The sequence below is a fragment of the Camelus dromedarius genome, chromosome 18 (genome assembly GCF_036321535.1).
Source record: "Camelus dromedarius isolate mCamDro1 chromosome 18, mCamDro1.pat, whole genome shotgun sequence".
NCBI lineage: Eukaryota > Metazoa > Chordata > Mammalia > Artiodactyla > Camelidae > Camelus > Camelus dromedarius.
The window spans coordinates 32,693,912-32,712,858 of record NC_087453.1 but is presented as its reverse complement, the minus strand read 5'-3'; the positions used below and the strand labels follow the sequence as shown (position 1 = coordinate 32,712,858).

Below are 18,947 nucleotides of genomic sequence, written 5' to 3'. Positions count from 1 at the left end.
ATTTACATAGTTCTCAAGATTTCCTCTGAGAAATGGATATTTTTTTCCCCATCTTAAATCTGAGTTGAGTCTCTAAATAAAAAAATTCTGTAGTCCTCCATCTTTCTGCTTTAATTCTCCATTTTAAAAAAAAAAAAAAAGTTTTTAAATAGAGTTACTGGGGAGTGAACTGAGGGTCTCATGCATGCTGAGCACATACTCTCCCAACTGAGGTATAATTTCCCCCATAATTTTTTTTTAAACTTTACTTTCTTAGTATTCAGAGGTTAGAGGGCTCTAATTCTTTTTCTGGAGACTTGTCCATGAACCTGTAAATCTATAATTAATGGACAAAACTTGGTTTATTAAAAAAATCAATAGAACATTCTGCAATCCATCCAAAAGGAAATGCTCATTGACTTAAAATGTTTCTCCTTTATGGTGATTTCTACTTTTTGGTCTAGCTTAATTTATTAAAAGTAATCCTCATCATCATAATGACCAAGCTTGCTCTGAGTGGGCACCTACCAAAGACTAAAATGCTTTCCTCATATTTTACTTCATAGCAGGTGTTTGAGGGTAGGTATCAGTGTCTCCTTTTTTGCAGCTGAGGGATTGAGACATGGGGCAGCTTGTCCCAAATCACACGCAGCTGGCGGCGGCAGGCTCAGGGCTGGAACCCAGGCTGCACAGGATGCATTCTCAATTGCTCCTCTAATCAGCCTCCCGTTGAGTGGTTTCCTGGACACCTGTGAGTCCGCAAATGACCGATTTTAGTGATCTCAGCCTGATGAGGCCTTCAAAGGAGAGACACCAGTGAGAATGTGAGACAGAGTGGCATAAATTAAAATTGTACATTTTCACAAATGTTTCATTCTCAGGTAATGACTTGAAAAGTTTATATTTTCTTTATTTTAGTGCTGTGTAATCACTAAAAACAAAACATTAAAAATTATTATAGTGCAAAAGAGGAGTGGGCTTTGAAATTCCAGCCATTGCTAATGATGTTGCTTGTTTTTCTCTAGTGGTGCTTATTGACTGAAAATTCTACAGACTGAAGTGGTTTTATGTAGTCTTAGTATGGAGGAAAAGTTTGTCAGTAAATATTGAATGTAAAATCTTTACTCTTTTCTTTCCTGATGATGAATATGTAAGTTGTTTTCATGGCTTAAGTACATTTCCTCATTTGTGAAGTTTGAGTGATGCCATTTACCGTGTCTGACTGTGAGTGTTAGACGCCTTGTATACAAAGCACCCAAGAGGTTCTTAATAAAAATGTGCTTTCACAATAACAGATAGTTTAGAAGGATGAACTCTGAATACTAAAGAGGGTGGCTTATTTCTGATGCATATTCAATGTGTATATATATGAATATATGAATATGGCTTAAAGTAACAGGGATTCAGGGGTTTTTTTTTTGTGTGTGTGTGTGTGCAGTATGAAGTTTTAATGAAATCTGTATCATTCTAGTGAGATAGGGACTAGATAAATTGCCTTAAGCAGACGGCCTTGAAGATTATTTACACAGAATGTGTGTTGTTACAACTCAGAATTCATGTTGCTGTGTAACCATCCACTCAGACATTTAAATTCGCAGGAATCTGACCAGAACCATTAAGTTTAGAAAAATCCATTTATCATTTTCAGGGAATAAGCTTCTCTCTTTTGTGATTAAAGAAAATTTTGACTTTTTTTCTGCACTTTTAATAGGTTTCAAAATATCAAAACATTGATTTGACATGTCACTTTTTTAATAGAAAAAAGCTCATGCTGTTTTAATATGTAAATAAGTGTTTTTTTTATTTCAATAAATGTATGATTTCCGGGCTCTTTGAGAAGTATTTTGCAAGATACTTAGATTACCTACTGTTGGAAAAATACAGGCGTGACTTTTATGAATATAGGCCTAGTACAGATCTGTTGGCTTTTGCTACAGTGCAAGACATGAGGCCTAGGAGAGCTTTGCTTCTGATTGCCAGGAGGACAGTTCCCAGGTCTCAGTCTCCTCTCCTGTAAAATGAAGTGGCCGGACTGGATTCTTTCCTCTTCTAAGATGAGTTTCCATGAGCCTATGTCTTTTCTTTATACTCAGGAGTATTAGCAATATCAGATTAAATACTGAATACACCTCCCTTCCCCGAAGCAAAGTGCAGTATGTGCTATGTAAGCTTTTAGTTACCTGATTATTGTTTCTGATCCAACAGGCAATTTTTGTGTTGCATCTTTCCCGGCAGCCTGGAAGGTCTTTTTAGCCATAGGTGGCGCTGTTGCACCTTCTTACAGTCTTAATTTTCCTGTTTGTAAAAGAAGGCTTAAACAACATTATTTTATTTTGATTCCTTTGTTTAATGCTTCAGGATAGCAAAATGTCCATTATGTCTGTCTAACTGGAAAAATTATTCTGCTTATATCTTGATTTTATTCTGTCATCTCGTGTGAACATTTCAGACTTGCTGTGCAAACAATGGCAAAATCGGACTTTTCTTCCAGTGTTAGAAACCAGTGAGCCAGGATTTTATAAAAGACCTAGAAGCGGCCTCTGGAGCATCTTAAAGCTGAAAAGTGTACTGAGTTCTCTGAGTATTGACCCCGCCGCTGTGTATTAATTGGTGGGAGGTGATTTGGTACATATAGGAAGGGGTGTAGTTTTTTGACTTGGGTTTGCGTGAACTTGTTGCCACTGAGCCACGTGAGCCTGAGTCAGTTTCTTCTGAGTTTTTCCCTCGTCTGTGAGATGGGGACACTCATATCTGCTTTGTAGAATTGTGAGAATTAGAAATTATGTAAAGTGTTTAGTACAATGGGTATGTCAAGAGGGCTCATAAACTTTAGCTCCTGTTTTTTATGAAGCCATCACTTTACAGTCTTTGGCAATTACTAAGAAACAGGAAAATAAGAAAAGATGGTTTTATGATGAAAGATATTTGAGGAGTTTCCGTAGTTCCTCTACCCATAATTTAGCATCAGAAGTCAGGACCGTTACACAGTGTCCCTGAACCAATGTTAAGCCACAGAATTTTTTGTTGCTTCATATATGTTGGGGCTTAAGGGGACCCAATACTTATACACATGTTTTCTCCAGCAGCCAACTGAGATGACACAGAAGAGCAGGCAGGCAATAAATGTCTCCCTTATTACTGATGAAGCCATGTTCTCAATGAAATTCAGGGCTGTGGGAAAATGGGTGTCATGATACTGTGTCTCAGAAGTAGAGACTCACACAGTCCCAGGTAGCTCTGGGCCACAGAGAGCCTTACCTTGAGAGGATCAGCCCCATCATGCACAGGGCTGTCCTGCCATGGAGCTGAGTATCCCGGATGCTTCCCAAGGGTGGCCAACAATAGAGGGAAAGGAAAGGTTTCATATGCCCTGCTTGTCTCCCCGGACTCACACCTCAATCTGTTAGTGTGAGGAGGGCTTGCCGTGGGCCAGGGGTCAAGGGTGTGAAGGGAGAAGCACTCTCCATGGCCCAGAGGAGTGGGGAGGAGGCACCCTCTCTTTCAGTTTAAACAGGTAGTGGGATGGAACAGAAAGGTGCTCCCCAAGAATTTATAAAAGGGGAAGTAAGGATTTCCTTTGGGACTTTGACTAGCCAGGAAACACAGAAGATGATTAGAAGGGAGACTTGTAAATCACTTTCATATTAAATTGACATTTGTTGAGCACCAAAAATTTGCTACACTCTTTTCTGAGCGTTTTACTGAAATGAATCCTTCAATCTTCACAACAAGTGAGTAAGGAAGGTTTGATTGTTATCCCAGTTTTACAGTGTGGAAATTGAGGCACACAGAGGGTAAGTAACTTGGCCAAGGTCACAGAACTAGTAAGTGGCAGAGCTGGTATTTAAACCCTGGCTGTCTGGTTTCCAGGCTCCCATGGATGGGCTTTGGGTGTTTAGAGGTATCTGCATCCCTGGATCTCTGTACTTCTGTGCATCAGTTAGCCCAGAAAGGACAGGGAAAGGAGAGTTATACAGGTGCTCACAGTCAGGTCTCAGCCACTGTCCATGGAGAGTGAACAGTGATTGGCTTTAATTGTCTTCCAGGCAGCAGATCTGTTCATATAACAGAAATTTAGTCCATTGAGTTAATATGGAAACCCTTCCTGCTCTGCTTCTGTCCATGCTTGCCATGTGACTGCCTGCCCGTGGTTGGGCCGTTGAGGAGAAAATGTACTCATGGTTGAACTCTGATATTTCAGTCTGGTTCATAGTTTCATTTCTCCTGTTACATTAATAAATTAAATTTCTGGTTTTCTTGCATCAGTCTCTCATGAGTTTGGTTAATGTGAAACCAGTCCATGGGAGCCCAGGGGTGCTGACGGTATAATTTCTGAGCACGTTGTGGCAATTCTACCCATGCAGACCTGGCTGGAGGATGTCTGCCTTCCTCACTGATTTCCTCCATCAGCAGGGTCCTCTCCCACCCCCGGATGTGAGGCTGGGAGCTCTTTGAGTAGGGCAGTCAGAGGCCAAGTCCACCAATCAGAAAACGACGAAGTACCTAGAAATGGGTTTAATAGAAGAAAAGGGCTTCCAGGTATTCCGAAGGGCTGTTCAAGTCCGTTTGGTGAAAAGCTGTCCACTGTTTCTGGTTGAGCTGCTTCTTTGCTGTTGAAAAGTCTGGATTAGATGAAGGGATTTTAAAAAGCAGAAAGGAGTGATTTCAGGTGGTACATCCACACCGGTGAGAAGTGATGGATGACCGTCTGTGTGAGGCATAGACAGAGTCTTACAAACTTCATAAAGCAGCTTTAAAAGCTCTGCAATCTCAGTGCACTTCATTTGGGGTCCAGTTCATTACTGGTCGCACTGAGAGGGCAAATAATTGATGATGTCAGAAAGGACACGGAGGCATCAGAAAGGTCTCAGTCATGTTCCCTGTTTAAAGGATGTGGCACAATGTAATATATCTGAGCTGGTTTTTCAGTGAATAGTTTTGAGTGTTTTCTGGGTCTCCCCAGTCCCCCAAGGTTCCATACAGCTGGGTGTCCCCTCAGTGCAGCACTGTCAGCGCTTGCCCTGGGCTGACGTGGTGTCACGGGGAGCAGGACGGTCAGCGTCCCCTGCTCCTCCGAGCTCCGTCTCCTCATCCGCAGTGCAGGGTTCCTCATCCGTGTCTACTTAATAGGGTTGCTGAGAATCACACGTGATGGTTGTCAGGTGTGATTTGTGGTTGTCTCTGTGTTTGGCATATAGTCAATATTTGATAGAAACTCTTGCTTTTTATTATAATTTTGTCTCCTAAATTGTAGTGGTTTTTAGTCTGCATTCATTTTTTTTATAACTTTATTCTTATTTTTAAATAAGCACTTATTTTAATTTATTTTTTTGAAGGTACTGGGGATTGAAGCCAGGACCTTGTGCATGCTAAACAGGTGCTCTACAACTGAGTAATACCCACCCTCCTTGTCTGCACTTAAAAATAAATATTGCAATACACAAAATAGCTCTTAAACACCATCCTGGGACCTATTTTCTGTATAGACAATTGAATACATATGCTATTTCTATAAGAATAAATGTTGGGACATACATTTCTGAATCTGTTAATGTACTTAAAAACGATCATAGCTATTGATAAACACGAGTCTTGGATCCAGTATTTCTTAGGGTCTGTTTTGCCATCATGGGAAATTACATTCTGCAGAGAAGGCTAATTGGGTCTCGTTGATATTTGGATGGGTTAGCAGATGATCAAGTCTTTCAAAAGCTGACAGTTTTGTATTTTAAACTAACTACAGAGTTATCTTCTAGAAGCTGAAGTCCCAAGCTTGTGAAGTGCCCAGCAATTCAGTGTGTATGTGTCTGTCTGTGTGTGTGTGTGTGATTTCAGGAAAGTAGAAATAAGTTCCATATAGGCTTCTGATTCCTTTCTCCTCCAGTTCAAGGTGTAGGCATATATTTACACAAATAAATTGATATTCTTTTGTCATTTGGCATATTGGTGGGAATACGAGGTTCTCATACTTGTTTCAGAAGGGTTGGGGAGCATGAGCTTAGAAAATGGGAGGAGAAAGCGGCAGGGAGGCCCTTCACACTTTGTGCAGGATATGAGAAACAGTAGATTTTCTTTTTTCTTCTAAAGCAAACTGGCACTGAATTGTAACATACTATTACTCAGAATTGCTTTTCTGATCAGATACAAGTGCCTCAGATTTTTCAAGGCAATATGAATGATGAAATGTTTTAGCAGTTATCTTTAAAAGTAGTTTTATTTTTCAAATAAAAGGTCAAATCCTGTTATTTCTTCCAGCGGTACAAGAAGTTCTCATTGATCTAATGTACATGATCAATGTGCTTAGTTTCTTTGGGGTTTGTTTTTTTTTTTAAATTCTTGTTTCATTGTGTTGTGAATGAATGTTTAAAATTTCTGGATTTTGATCTTTAGAACATGCTGATTTATCAGAACTGTTAAAAAACTGATTGTTGTTTGGTTCTTGTTTGGTTGGGCACCCTATTGATTTATGTTGTCTGTTAAAGAGGGAAATTCTTCCTCTAGCCTGCAGATTATTAAGTGAATGGTTTGCAGTGTGCCTTTAAAATTCTTTGAGTGAATTGAGCATGTTTGTCCAGTGAATTTTGAATTGACTCATAGTAATGACTTTGCTTTGATTCTGTGGCTTTTGCTCCTCTCCACATGAATTTGAATTCTCGGTTGCATTTTGTATACATGTTCTTAACAGGGGAATAAATTTTGCATTTTTTACAGAGTTGGGTTTTCCTATCCTCTCTGAAAGCCTTCTGTAAATAATACAGCAAAAATCTCTTATTGCAGTGCTTAATTATTTCATAAACTATTTTTTGGCTTAATCAGAAACAATGAAAAAGAGTGATAATAAAAAATATGAAAACCTTCCTTCCTTTGAAGAATAGAAATCAGGTGGTCAGGCTCACGCATGCTTTGTGCCTGACACCCTTACTTTCATGTCATTGTGTATCATGATTTGGAGATGGAGTTGCTTCAGGTTTGTAGATTTTTGTTTTAACATTTGTGCCGAATTCTTTCTCTAGGCTGATGTTTCCTGTTGGGTTTGTGGAAAGAGTAGAAGGGAAACAAATGCTTTGTTTTGTTTTCAGGAGGCATGAGCTGCTGATGAGAAAAGAGTTCAGGGTGGGCTGAGGAACAGAGTGAAACTCCCTCACCTCCAGGCTGAAACCGATGAACAATGAAATCAATTAGATGTATCGGTATTTGACCAATAGAAGTCAGAGAGCCCAGACAGGCTAGTTATGCCCAATGGAAAGTACTGAATTCACCTGCAGAATTAGGTGCTTTACCAAGTAGAAGCAGCTTAGAGCAATCAGAAAAATCAGTCCTATGATGAGATATAAAAAGAATATTATATCTTTTATTTCTGAAAGTTTTCTGCGTTAAGTTGTGTAGAGTTAAAATTAAGTTTCAAGCGCCAGGAATTAAGAGTGTGGGTGGTTCTGTGGGATCGTTATTCAGGGATGTGTCTAGACCCTGCTAGAGTGGCTGAAGCTGGCAGGAAAAGACCCAGAGCCAGGATTTTTCATCCTAGGGTGTCCTCCATAATGGTTCCATGTGGGAGTCCATGATTGGGTTAACAAATTGTAACAGAACCCAGCCTCCTGTCAACTTTAAGAAGAAAAATGTGCTTAGTAACTGCTTTGCAAGCAGGCACCTGTGCATCCTCACTCCTGTCTCCTTGCTGTAAAATGCAGAGACAATGCCTTGCTTGCATAGTTGAGGTTTTAGATAGCACTCTGCTCATTGTAAAGCAATGACCCAGGCCATCAGCTATAAACGCTGGGCGTGCGTGCTGTTAGATAGTCTATTATCCCCAAAACAAGGACCTGGCTGGTCTGGTGGTCTGCTTTTTAATGAACATATCTAAAGGATGTATCTTGTTCCCTCTCCCCACGACTTCCCTAAAGGTAAACTAAGCCTTTATACTCATTGTGGATTCTACAATCTCTGTCTCATCCTGTCTTTCCCCAAGTTCCTGTTTACTATCACACAACTGTTCCTGACTTTTTCCTTTGATTATACACAATAAATATGGGAGCATTTGAGAGGCTTGTGGAGCTGGCTCCCTACTCCCTCTCGCTTTCTTGACTTTTTCCACAGTCTTGAGTAATTCATTCCGTGTCGGCAAGATTTCTGCCAGCCAGAACCCACAGTTCCAGGTGAGAAGGATGCAGGCTTTATCTCTCCTACCAGAGGGAGAGAGAGAAGAGAATTGAGATCTGCTCCCCCATGGTCCCTTCCTGCTCCAGGGCCAATCCAGTTCACCTGCAGCCTTCTGGCCTCTGCTCACAAGGCCTCTGTCCCAGGACTGACCACAGCCTTTTCTTCCCTTGTGAACATTTCCTCTGCCTTTCAGAAGTTGGTCTCTTCTCTGCAGTTCAGCCCTGGCAGATATGATGGTGGTCAGGGTGCTGGTGGGCAGTCACCTGGGGACTCCCAGGAGCCATGCTGATTCTTCTGAGTCTCTCATTCAGGGTTACAGAACTGTCGAGCACCAGAAGAAGCCCATTCACGTGAGGTCAACACAGCATTGCATCACTTTCATCTTATTTTTAATTTTCAGTGGAGAAATTATTTGTTGCAAAGTGTTCCAGATTTTCGGCCGCCTGCTTTCCTCACCACCATTTCTTTGTTGGCTCTGGTGCTTGTTTTAAGAACCAGGTTTCTTATCTGGTCATTTTTAGCAGCGGGACTTGCCGAATCCTTGATCTACATTTGAAGCAGAATGTTTCTTCTTGATGTCACACTGATTTTCCTTGTCATTTCTGAACATTTCGTGTACACTCAGCAAGTGTTTCAAGTGAAATGCTCTTGTCCAATTTCAGTTAACTCATATTTGCTGATCTCCTGCTTTTGTGCTGAGGGCAGTTTCTTCTTCCTGTAATAAAAGTTAGCAATTTGCATTTACTATGGGAAGGTATTGGCCCGAGGTGCTTTTGTTCTTAACAGTTTTAATGCAATTCACCCATTAAAATGTACAGCGGTTTTTACTCTATGCCGAGAATTGTGCATCCCAGTCAATCTTAGAACATTTTCATCCCGGCAACAGGAAGCCCCGTACCCATAAGCAGTCATTCCCATCTTCCCCATCCTCCCCCAGCCCCAGGGAGCCACTCATCTCTCTCTGTGGATTTGCCTGTGCTGGACATTACATGTAAATGTAACCATCTATTGTGACTGATTTCTTTCACACGGAGTAACATTTTCAGTGTTTGTCCACGTTGTGGCCTGGGAAAGTACTGTATGCTTTGCTATTGCTGAATAATATTCCACTGCATGGCTGGGCCCTTCTGTTTACCCATTCATCAGGTGATAGTGTGAAGGAAAAGCTGGGCTGGTCTAACAAGATAACTCACAGGTCTAGGAATGTGAAGGAGAGGCTGGGCTGGGCTAACAATATAACTCACAAATCTAAGTATTGGAATACTGATATGAGTTCTGCTAGACTAACTTGTAAATCTAGGTTAATTAGTGTTGGTTAGCTGTCCATGATTTTTGCTATCCAGCTGGGTTTTCAAAGATACATATCTGGCTTTGGAATGTTGGTTTGCTGCCTCCCTGCCTCCACCTTTGTGATGATAATGCTGCTAAAGCTGTTCCATGCCTATTGGCCGAATACCCCGAGCTTGTACTTTACTGTATAAAACCTCATGCACTTGTGTTGAAGGTGCTCAGAGCTTCGGAGCAGAAGCCCCTCTGAGCACGCCGGCGTAATACATCTGAGTACTCCAACCCTCCGAGTGGTGCTTGTTTCTTGACTGGCCTGTCGTTTCTTTAACATTTCACATTTGGGTTCTTTCTGCTTTTTGGCTGTGATGAGTAATGGTGCCGTGAACATTCCTGTAGGAGTTTTAATGTGGACATTTGTTTTCAGTTCTCTTACGTGTGTGCCCAGTAAGCAGAATTTCTGTGTCATTCAGAAACCAAGTGTTCAACTCTCTGAGGACCTGCCAGGTTGTTTTCCAAATTGGCAACGCTATGTTACATCCTCACCAGCAAGGGCTGCGTGCTCTTCTTCCTCTGTGTCCTCATTAGTGCTTGTTACTCTTTTTTTGATTATAACCTATTGTAGTGAGTGTGAAGCGGTTTCTCCTAGTGGTTTTGACTTGATTTCCCTTACAGCTAATGATATTGAACATCGTTTCACTGTGCTTATTGGCCATTTGTATATTTTCCCTGAAAAATATCTTTTCAGATCCTTTATTCATTTTTTAATTGACTTGCCTTTTTATTGTTGAGTTGTAGGAATTTTTCTTTTAATTTGGAGATACAAATTCCTAATCAGATAAATGATTTGAAAAAATTTTTCTTCTGTGTGTTGTTTTTTTCACTTTATGGATGGTGTCCTTTGAAGCAAAGTTTTAAATTTTGATGAACTCCAATTTATTTCTGTTTTCTTTGTTCCTTGTGCTTTTGGGGTAATATTTAAAATCTGAGGTATTTTATTTAAACTTTTATAAATAAAATAACTTAATTCTTAGGACTGTTCTAGGAGACGGGTGCTGTTGTTGTCCCCAGTCTATGGATAGGAGACTGAGATCCAGAAAATTTCACTGACTTATCAGTGTCACAGCTACCCAGTGCTGTGGGAGTTCAGACCCTCATGTTTGTCCCCAGCGTCTGTGGTCTTCCCCACCATGCTTCACTCCTTTCTGGAATAGTTAATGAAAAAGTCTTTCCTTTTTAGATTCCTTGTTAGTTTTTTTTTTTTTTTTTCTCATTGGGGACCTCATCTCCTCATTTTCCTTGCAGAGGTCAGTGTAGGTTTATTTTAGGTCTCATGTAGGCAGAAGCATTGCTATCAGTTAACTTCTTTATTACTCACTCTCCAGTGATGATTGTTGCTAGTTGACCTAATCAAGTCATGCTTAAGTCTTTCCTGCTCATGACACTAAAAACAGAGTCATTACTTACAGAATGCTCAAAGAAGAAAGTACTTGATTAATTTTATTTTGCTAACCAATCAAACCAATCAAATAAAAACCCCGGAGTTGACACAGATTATAAGCCCTCCAGAATAGGGTCACTGTCTTCCTTGTGTTTCATTTGTTTGGTCACAGTGTCTGGATAGTACCTTGCTGTCCAGCAGTTTGTTAGGATACGGTGCTCGTGAATCATTGTAAGGACAGAATTTTGACAACAGACTGTGTTGTTCATTTCACGAGGGAAAAGATAATATAGAAATACTGCTCAGATCTATTTTAAACTTAAGCTTAGAATTTTGAGAAGAGTTCAACAAACCATACAAAGATTTTTTTCACTAATTTTAGATCTATCTTAGACACATTATGGTTACATAGCAGAGAAACTTATCAACTAGATTTGACAAGAGGAGTGTATTATTGATTATTTGTTTTAGTTGAAATATTCTACCTGGGATAAAGTAATCAGTGCCCATAAATGAAAAAATTTGTTTGTATTTCTATGCAACATGGGAGCAGACTTCATATATTTATATATAATATATATGACTGTGTTTTTTAATCTGTCTGTCAGTGTTTTTATAGTTTTACAGCAATGTGGTAACTTTAGAATTCTAAGAAAATCACCTCCGTGTCTAGTGCAGTTTGTACTGTGTATGCTGTCTTATGCATGGGATTCCACTGTCCCCTCAGTGAGGAATTTCCTCTCCTATTGAGTTAGTAGCAGAGTTAAAGGAACTGTGATTTCTAGGCCTTTGCTCTCCATGTGTTTGCAGTTGGCTGTCAATGACGATTTTCCCTTTCTTGAGTTTTCATTGTTAAATTAGAATTTTTGAAAATTACTATTAATAAATTGCATCAGTCTCCCTAGAAACTTGATGTGTTCATGCTTTTCAGTTTTCAACTTATGAAAAATGTAAATGCACACTTGTTTTTAAGTAGTTCTTTTTCACTAGATATTTGTTTACCTCTTTATAGTTAAAATATATTTTTCCCAATGAATGAATCTGTGTGCATGTTTTAAAAGATACCTTACTTTTTATTTTTCTTATTGTAACAGTTATATTCATTGTAGAGAATTTAGAAAATAAGGATAAACACAGTAATAACTTAAAAATGGCCTCTAATCTCACCTGTAGATACAGTTGTAAGGTTTGAAACTGAGAATTACAAGTCCTCTCACGTTGTTCTTCTTTTTCAAGTACGTTTTGGTTACTGAGACCCTCGAATTCCCATATGAATTGTAGCAGCAGCTAGTCAGTTTCTGCAGGGAAGCCCGCTGGGATTGTGATCGAGACCTAGTGGAATATACGGATCGCTCTGGGGAGCACTGACATTCCAAGAGCGCTGTCTTCTCACCCAGGAGTGTGCGTGGTGTGTCTGTCCAGGTATTTAGGTCTTCTATAAATTTTTTCAACAATGCCTTGAGTTTACAGAGTATTTTTTTACTTTTTTTTTCCTTTGCCTTTATACTGAGGACAAGTGTGCAAGGTACCGGGATCAGAAGTGTTTGAGCCCCGCCACTTGCTGCCATCATGGTCACTGTGCTCTTGCTTCGCCCTCTGTACAATCTTGCACAAAATAGGACCTCAGTAACTCTCTCGAATGAATGATTATATGATTGTTGGATGATGCTTGAGAGTCCTTGTGATGATTGATTTTGCCAGCCTTTCCCCACTTCTTAACTATGCCCTTTCCCTTCTTAAACTCCAGCCTTTGTTTCAGCCTGCTTGTGGCATTGATTTTCCCTGTCTGTACACTCTTCCTTTCACTGGTTCACGATAATGTTACATGGGGGCTGTGGAAACTTGCTAGATGTCAAGAAAGAGCAAATCCATTGCATGCTTGTGTTTTTAGAGTGTGGTATTCTTTTATCGAATGAGATTAAATCAGGCTGACACCCTGAGCCCTCCCGTGAGCTCTTTTCGCCTTCCTATAGGTGATACTGCTCTGGTTGCTGCATGTGCCCTTCCCCCAGCCTTGGTTTTGGAGTTGAGTAAGTCACCATCAGTGGAGCCCTCTCTTTAAAAGATGAAGAGAACATTTTCTCCTTCTCCCTGTTTGGGGACTTGGTAGAGGTGAGGTATCAGATAAAAATGGAGCCCCACCTCATTCTGACCCCCGCTCTTTCCGTTCCTTTCTCCAGGGGAAAAGAGTACAATTCAACAGTATAAAGATTGATTGTGAGATAATGAGATAGACAAGAGAACCGATCATTTATTAAATATCCTTTCATGCCAGAAACAAATGTATTATACACACAAAAAGCACACAAATCATGGTAATACCGTGGTTAGAAACGTGGGTCCGAGTTCGAGTCCTGCTCTGGAGTGACAAGTCCTGTGAGATGGAGAACTGGTAGGTCGGCTTAGCCTCTCCAGGACTTGTTTTCTGTCCTGCAGAGACGGGGCTTGTTAGGCGTCCCCCCCGTAGAGGTGCTGTGGGGTGTAAATGACGCGCATGGGCAGCCCGAGCACAGCTGCTCGTTCCTCGTAAGTGCAGGATAGCATAGCTTTTGCGGTGATGGCTTTATGACCGCCCGGTGTAGTCTCTCAGTGCTCCAAATGGCTGCCTTGTGGTTTGGAGATGGGATTCTCACTTCTGTAAATACCCAAGGATTATGTTATTGAGCCCTGGTGATTTGAATCTATTCTTTAGAAAGTACATATTGTAGATATATTTTTCAAGCATGCATGCTTTTTTCTTTTATTATTTATAGTTCTACCCTCTCATCTCTTGGTGTGATTTTTCATGGAATCCAGGAAACAGTCCTAAGCTACCTGCCTCTTCACACTTCTCTGTGGTGGTTTTCTTCCCTGACTAGAAGAGGGTTTTGCATAGGAAATTTTCTTTGTTCCCATTTTCTTGGAGTCTCTCAGTCTGTCTGCCCATCTCTCACCTGTTTATCTGTCCATTTATCTACCCACTCATTCTTCTGACTTGTTCCAAAAAGCATGTTGGGCAGCTTACAGAAGAACAGATACCAAATAAACAGGTGAGAGAATGGGGCCAAGTTCGGACAGTGAGGCCAGGAGGCAAGCCTGTGTGAGGGTTGCAGGCGTGAGACACACGCCTCTGCCCTGTGACTTATAAGATTGACAGCAAGAGTGTGCCTGAGGCTCCCAGCAGACACAGGGAAACAGGTTTTGTGGGAGATGCTCACTGGCTGTGAAATAAATAAGTGGCTTAGGAGAAGCCCAGCCTTTCCAGCTACTAAGGCTTAGGAGAATATTTTGAGTGTCTTCCAAAATCAGAGTATTTCATCTTTTCTTTTGTCACAGTTCTACTTATAGTTGGTTACATTCTATACCTGGAAATTTCTCCAAAACTCCTTCCCACGTGAGTCCCATGGCTCGGGAATGGGGTGGTTCTGCTCATTGGCGGGGATTGGCCAGAAACAGAAAATGACAGCCTCAAAGGAGCCTGGGATTTGTCAGTTATGTTTGTCAGTGCTGTAGATTTCAGAAAATGCTTTCAGAGTTTCTCTCCATCTGAGGTGGCAGCAAGGTCTCTTACCAGCATCAGGAGCTCAGGGCCACGGGACGGTGGGGGTGACTGCACTGCCTTCAAGACACCTGAGCTAGTCACTGCAGGCGTGGTGTTTTTCCGTAGGGCATTTAATGTTCTTTGATAGAAGGTTTCAACAGGGAGTTAATTAACTGAGTTAATTAACATTTAATAAATATGATGCTTTGTTGAAAATACAGTTATAGGCAGAATATAAGCTGTGAGGGCTTTAACAACGGTTTCATTACTGAAATTTCAGTAGGGAAGATACACAGTTTACCTTATTTATGCCTCTCTTTTAAAGTAACAAAGAAACAAGACAGAAAAGGCAGAGGATGATTTCTGTTCTTCCTCTCGGCTTGCAGGCGCCCTCACCTCCAGTGGCATCCACCCAGACAGAAGCACTGACACTGGCCGCGCTCAGAACTCCCTCAGCCCTGAAGACACAACTGACAAATAGAAGGGGGCCACGCCCTGTTACAGCAGGTGCTCTCACTTTGTGGGTCCTTATGCAACTGCGCGGTGTTATTCAGGATCGCCCGTTCTACATTGTGTGACGCTGCTGCGGTGTCTCCTAGTTATTTGTTTCTGTAAGTATTCATGTATTATCCTCCAATGCGTGGTACTACACACCTAAAAATGCTTTTATCAGATGAAAAATAATGTGTACTTAATATAATAACTCTGAAAAAAGGGGCAAAAGAGGCTATCCTGGTCCCGCTACTCAGAGATAATAATTAACAATGTAACATCTTTTTTCTGTTGTTTTCGTCAGTTGTATCACCTCTGTCATAAAAAGCAGAGAGCACTCTGTGCCTGTTTACTGTGTGGAGACCTCCATTTTCCATTCGGCTTATTACATGTTTTTCTACAATATTCAGTCTCCCCTGGCATGATTTTTAATGAGCAGTATAGCATTCTGTCTTGTGGAGGCATCGTCCATTTTACTTCAGACTTAAATAAACTTTTAAATTCCAAGTATACTTAACTGAAATACTGAAAATAGAACTGTGGTGGTACAGGAAGGCCCCTACCTCCCTTCCCCTTATTTCATGAGAGTAAAAGCTGTTGAAAATTTGGTGTATATATTTCATGACCTTTATGCCCATGACAGACATATATATACACATATATGAGAAATCTATGTATACGTGTGTGTACATATGCTTTATTGAAAAATGAGACGATACTGTATGTTTTTATGCAGCTCGCTTTATTCACTCAGGGGAATATCATAGACGTCCTCCCACTCCAGACTCACCCGGTCCTTTCAGATAGAGTGGAGGGGTCTCCTGATGTGCGGGTGTGGTCTCTTGTCCACGGACACCTTTGATGGGAGAGTGCTGTGGACAAGGCCCTGGACCACGGCAAAACGCCAGCTCCCTCAGAGCCTGCAGCTCGCTGTGATTTACCGCATCATTTTCTTGATGGTGGACACTTAGGTTTTCTCCATTTTCCACTGTCAGAAAGGAAGTTTGACTGGCATCCTACTTGTACAGACATTCCTGTGATCTTGTATGAGTGTTCCTTTAGTTAAGACTTCTGGAATATTAGTCCCTGGATGTGACATTTACATTCATCACAGGTTCCTTTAAAGTGACTCTAGAAATTCCTTCTCCAGTGTGGAATGAGAAGATGCAGAATTACTTATGTAACCAATTCTCTATCGCTGGATATGATTTCACTTCAGTTTTTCTTCCCACCATTGTAAACAGTGCTGTGTGAATGCCCTGATGGGTACATCTTTTTGGACTGATTTTTTTTTTCTAAAGGAAACGATTCCTAGAAGTGGAGTTGAGTCAGTGTGTACACACGTTTTTCAGAGTTTACATATCCATTGACATGTCGTCCTCTGAAAAGGTCGCTCACAGTTTGTTCTCCCACAGATGGACACTAGCTAGAATATCGTTTAAAAATATTTGCCAATATGATGAGCAAAAGTGCTTTTTCATTGTTTTAGTTTGCATTTGATGACCAGTGAGGTATTGAGCATTTTTCACTCATTAGCCATTTGACTTCTTAAAAATGAATGATCCCTTTTGTCCTTTGCACACATTTAAGTGAGGCAGCTTCTGGTTGCTTTGTGACAGCTCTTTGTATGTTATGAACATTAACTTCTTGTCTTAATCACCATGTATCACAGAGCTTTTTCTTGTCATTTCTTGCCTTTCATTTTGTTCAGTAGGTTTTTTATTTTTGTTGTGGCCCAAAATATTCTTAAGATAGTAAATGTCTTCCTTATGGGTTTTATCTTTGGCATTATTCTTAGAAATACTTTCTTATAATGGAATAATTCTCTTCTGTAGGTTTTTTTAATCTCTAAGATGGAGATGATAATAGTACTTGTTATAGTGAGGGTAAGTTGACTTAATATGAGCAAAGAGTTGTATTTGCTGTTATTAGTACTTTTTAATATTTACATCACTGTCTAATTTATCTTGTGGTCATTATGACAGGAATAGAATTTATTCTTTCCAGGTGATTCTCTGATTTTCCCAGGACAATTATTGAAGTCATACTTTTCTCTTTGAGTTGAAATCCCACCTGTACAAAATACTTACATACACTAGAGTCTCTTTTTGAGCTCATGGTTCCCTTCTGTCAATCTCCCTTTCTTACTCCAGCAACATATCTTACATATTGTAAAAGTTTATTTAATAACTGGCAGTCTGATTTTTTTTTTGATTCTTTTCTTCCATCCCAAATTTTCTTGGCTAGTATTATGACTTTATTATTCCTGAAGAATTCTAAAATATTTTGTTCAAGTTAAAAAAAATCACATTGACATTTTCATGGAATGTTTTAGTAAGTTTTGAATTATTCTTAGGAGAACTTACATCATATAAAACTGCTTTCCTCCGTGCAATATGTTGATGTCTCTACATTCACACCTCTTACTTTACCCCTCAGTACAGTCCTGTAGTTTCTCCATTTAGAACATGGGCATTATTTTTGAATTTATTTCAGATTATTGTTTATGTTTTTGTTAATTTTGTAAGTGAGAATTTTTTGCTACTTTTTAATTGCTTAAAACTGACATCTAGAAAGGCAGATTCGGCTTGTAAATACTCACTTTGTAACTTGTCACTTAAAATCGTAAGTATTAAGTACTTGTTCCAGGATCCTTTCTTTTCTGTTTTTAAAAATTTGTTTCCAAGATTATCAAAATGGTCATAGTTAAGTAGTATAGGTGGGGAGACAGATGGAGAGAGGTAGTGTGGCTCATGTACAAACTGTGAGCAGTTTCATGGCTGCCTTTAGGCTAGAGAAGCCCCAGAAGAGGCCAGGTTAGAGCAGGGGTGGCTTTGTATGCACTTGAAAGCCAGCTTTCCTGCCTTTATGGTGAAGCCTGGTGGGCGTGGCAGGTAGATGATCAAGGTCCAATGAAGGTCATTGGCTGCACAGAGCGCTGTGTCTGTGAGAACTGGAGACCATCGCCATGGGAAATGCTTGGTGCCAGGAACACTGCAGGGGAGCTGGGGAGCCTGTGTGTTAAGGATTTTCCAGTCCTGGGAGTGGGAAGATCAGACTCTGCATTCAGATCTGAGTTTGAATTCATCCTTTTTTGTTTACTGGTCCTCTGACTTTTATCAAGTTATACACCCTCTTTGAACTCCTGTTTTCTTGTCTCTCAAAACAGGAGAATTACAGCCTGCTGCTAGAGTGTTTGATCAGGGTAAATGACTTGTACATAAAATGCCACATACAGTCAAAAGCTCAGTGAGAAATGGGCTGTTGCCTCTTCTGCAACTCAGTGCTCGACAAGACATCGGGGGAAAGCCAGTCCCTAATTTGTATGTGCTGCAAGTAGGAACAAAATTAATGTCTTGCCTTTCCCTAGCATTATTCTTACTCCTTTGCTTCATTTACCTCTTTCCTCCTTTACGTTCCCCTTTCACCTCCTCCACCAAAAGAGTCTGAGACTCTCTCAGAACACTAGATTCAAATTACTTTAAACGTTGGCTCATCCCCATGAAATGACAGTGACATAAAAAAATATGTACACATCCCAGACTTGAATGTATTTGATTTACACACACACACACACACAGATACACACACACAATCAGGCTACCTCCCACTTGCTGAGGGAGAAGGACCACTTTTTCTGAGTTTTTATTCACTGAGAGTGAGAGCAATGTCTCTTAAGCAGAATTTCGCCTGGCTTCGTGCATGGTTTTTTTAGTTGGATTTCTGCTTTGTGTCCATAGAAATATTCTCCTATTAGAAGAGAGGAAGTGGAGACATAGATATTCTGCTAAGATATTGGTGTCATCATATTTGAGTTGGAAAGGACTTAAGACAGCATAGAGTCGTAACTTTTTATGGGTGAGAATCCATGATAGTGTAACGTGGACAAGAACCTGGGTCTTCTGTCTTCGTGTCCATGCAGATGAAGAGACAACTGGGTGGGGGATGGCAGGGATCCTTCTTACTTGAATTTCAGGGTCTTGCTAGTTTTCATTGCTCACTTTAGTTTATGTCCATGTGGCCTCTCATGGGAAGGTCACTCTGTCCTGATAGATTGAGTTTCTAATCAGCAAA

At 40.4% G+C, this 18,947-nt stretch overlaps 1 pseudogene; it reads left to right on the top strand.

Annotated features, from left to right (window-relative positions):
* Positions 1-18,947, top strand: part of LOC135323385 (trafficking protein particle complex subunit 9-like) — a 58,744-nt pseudogene that overhangs the window by 26,118 nt on the left and 13,679 nt on the right.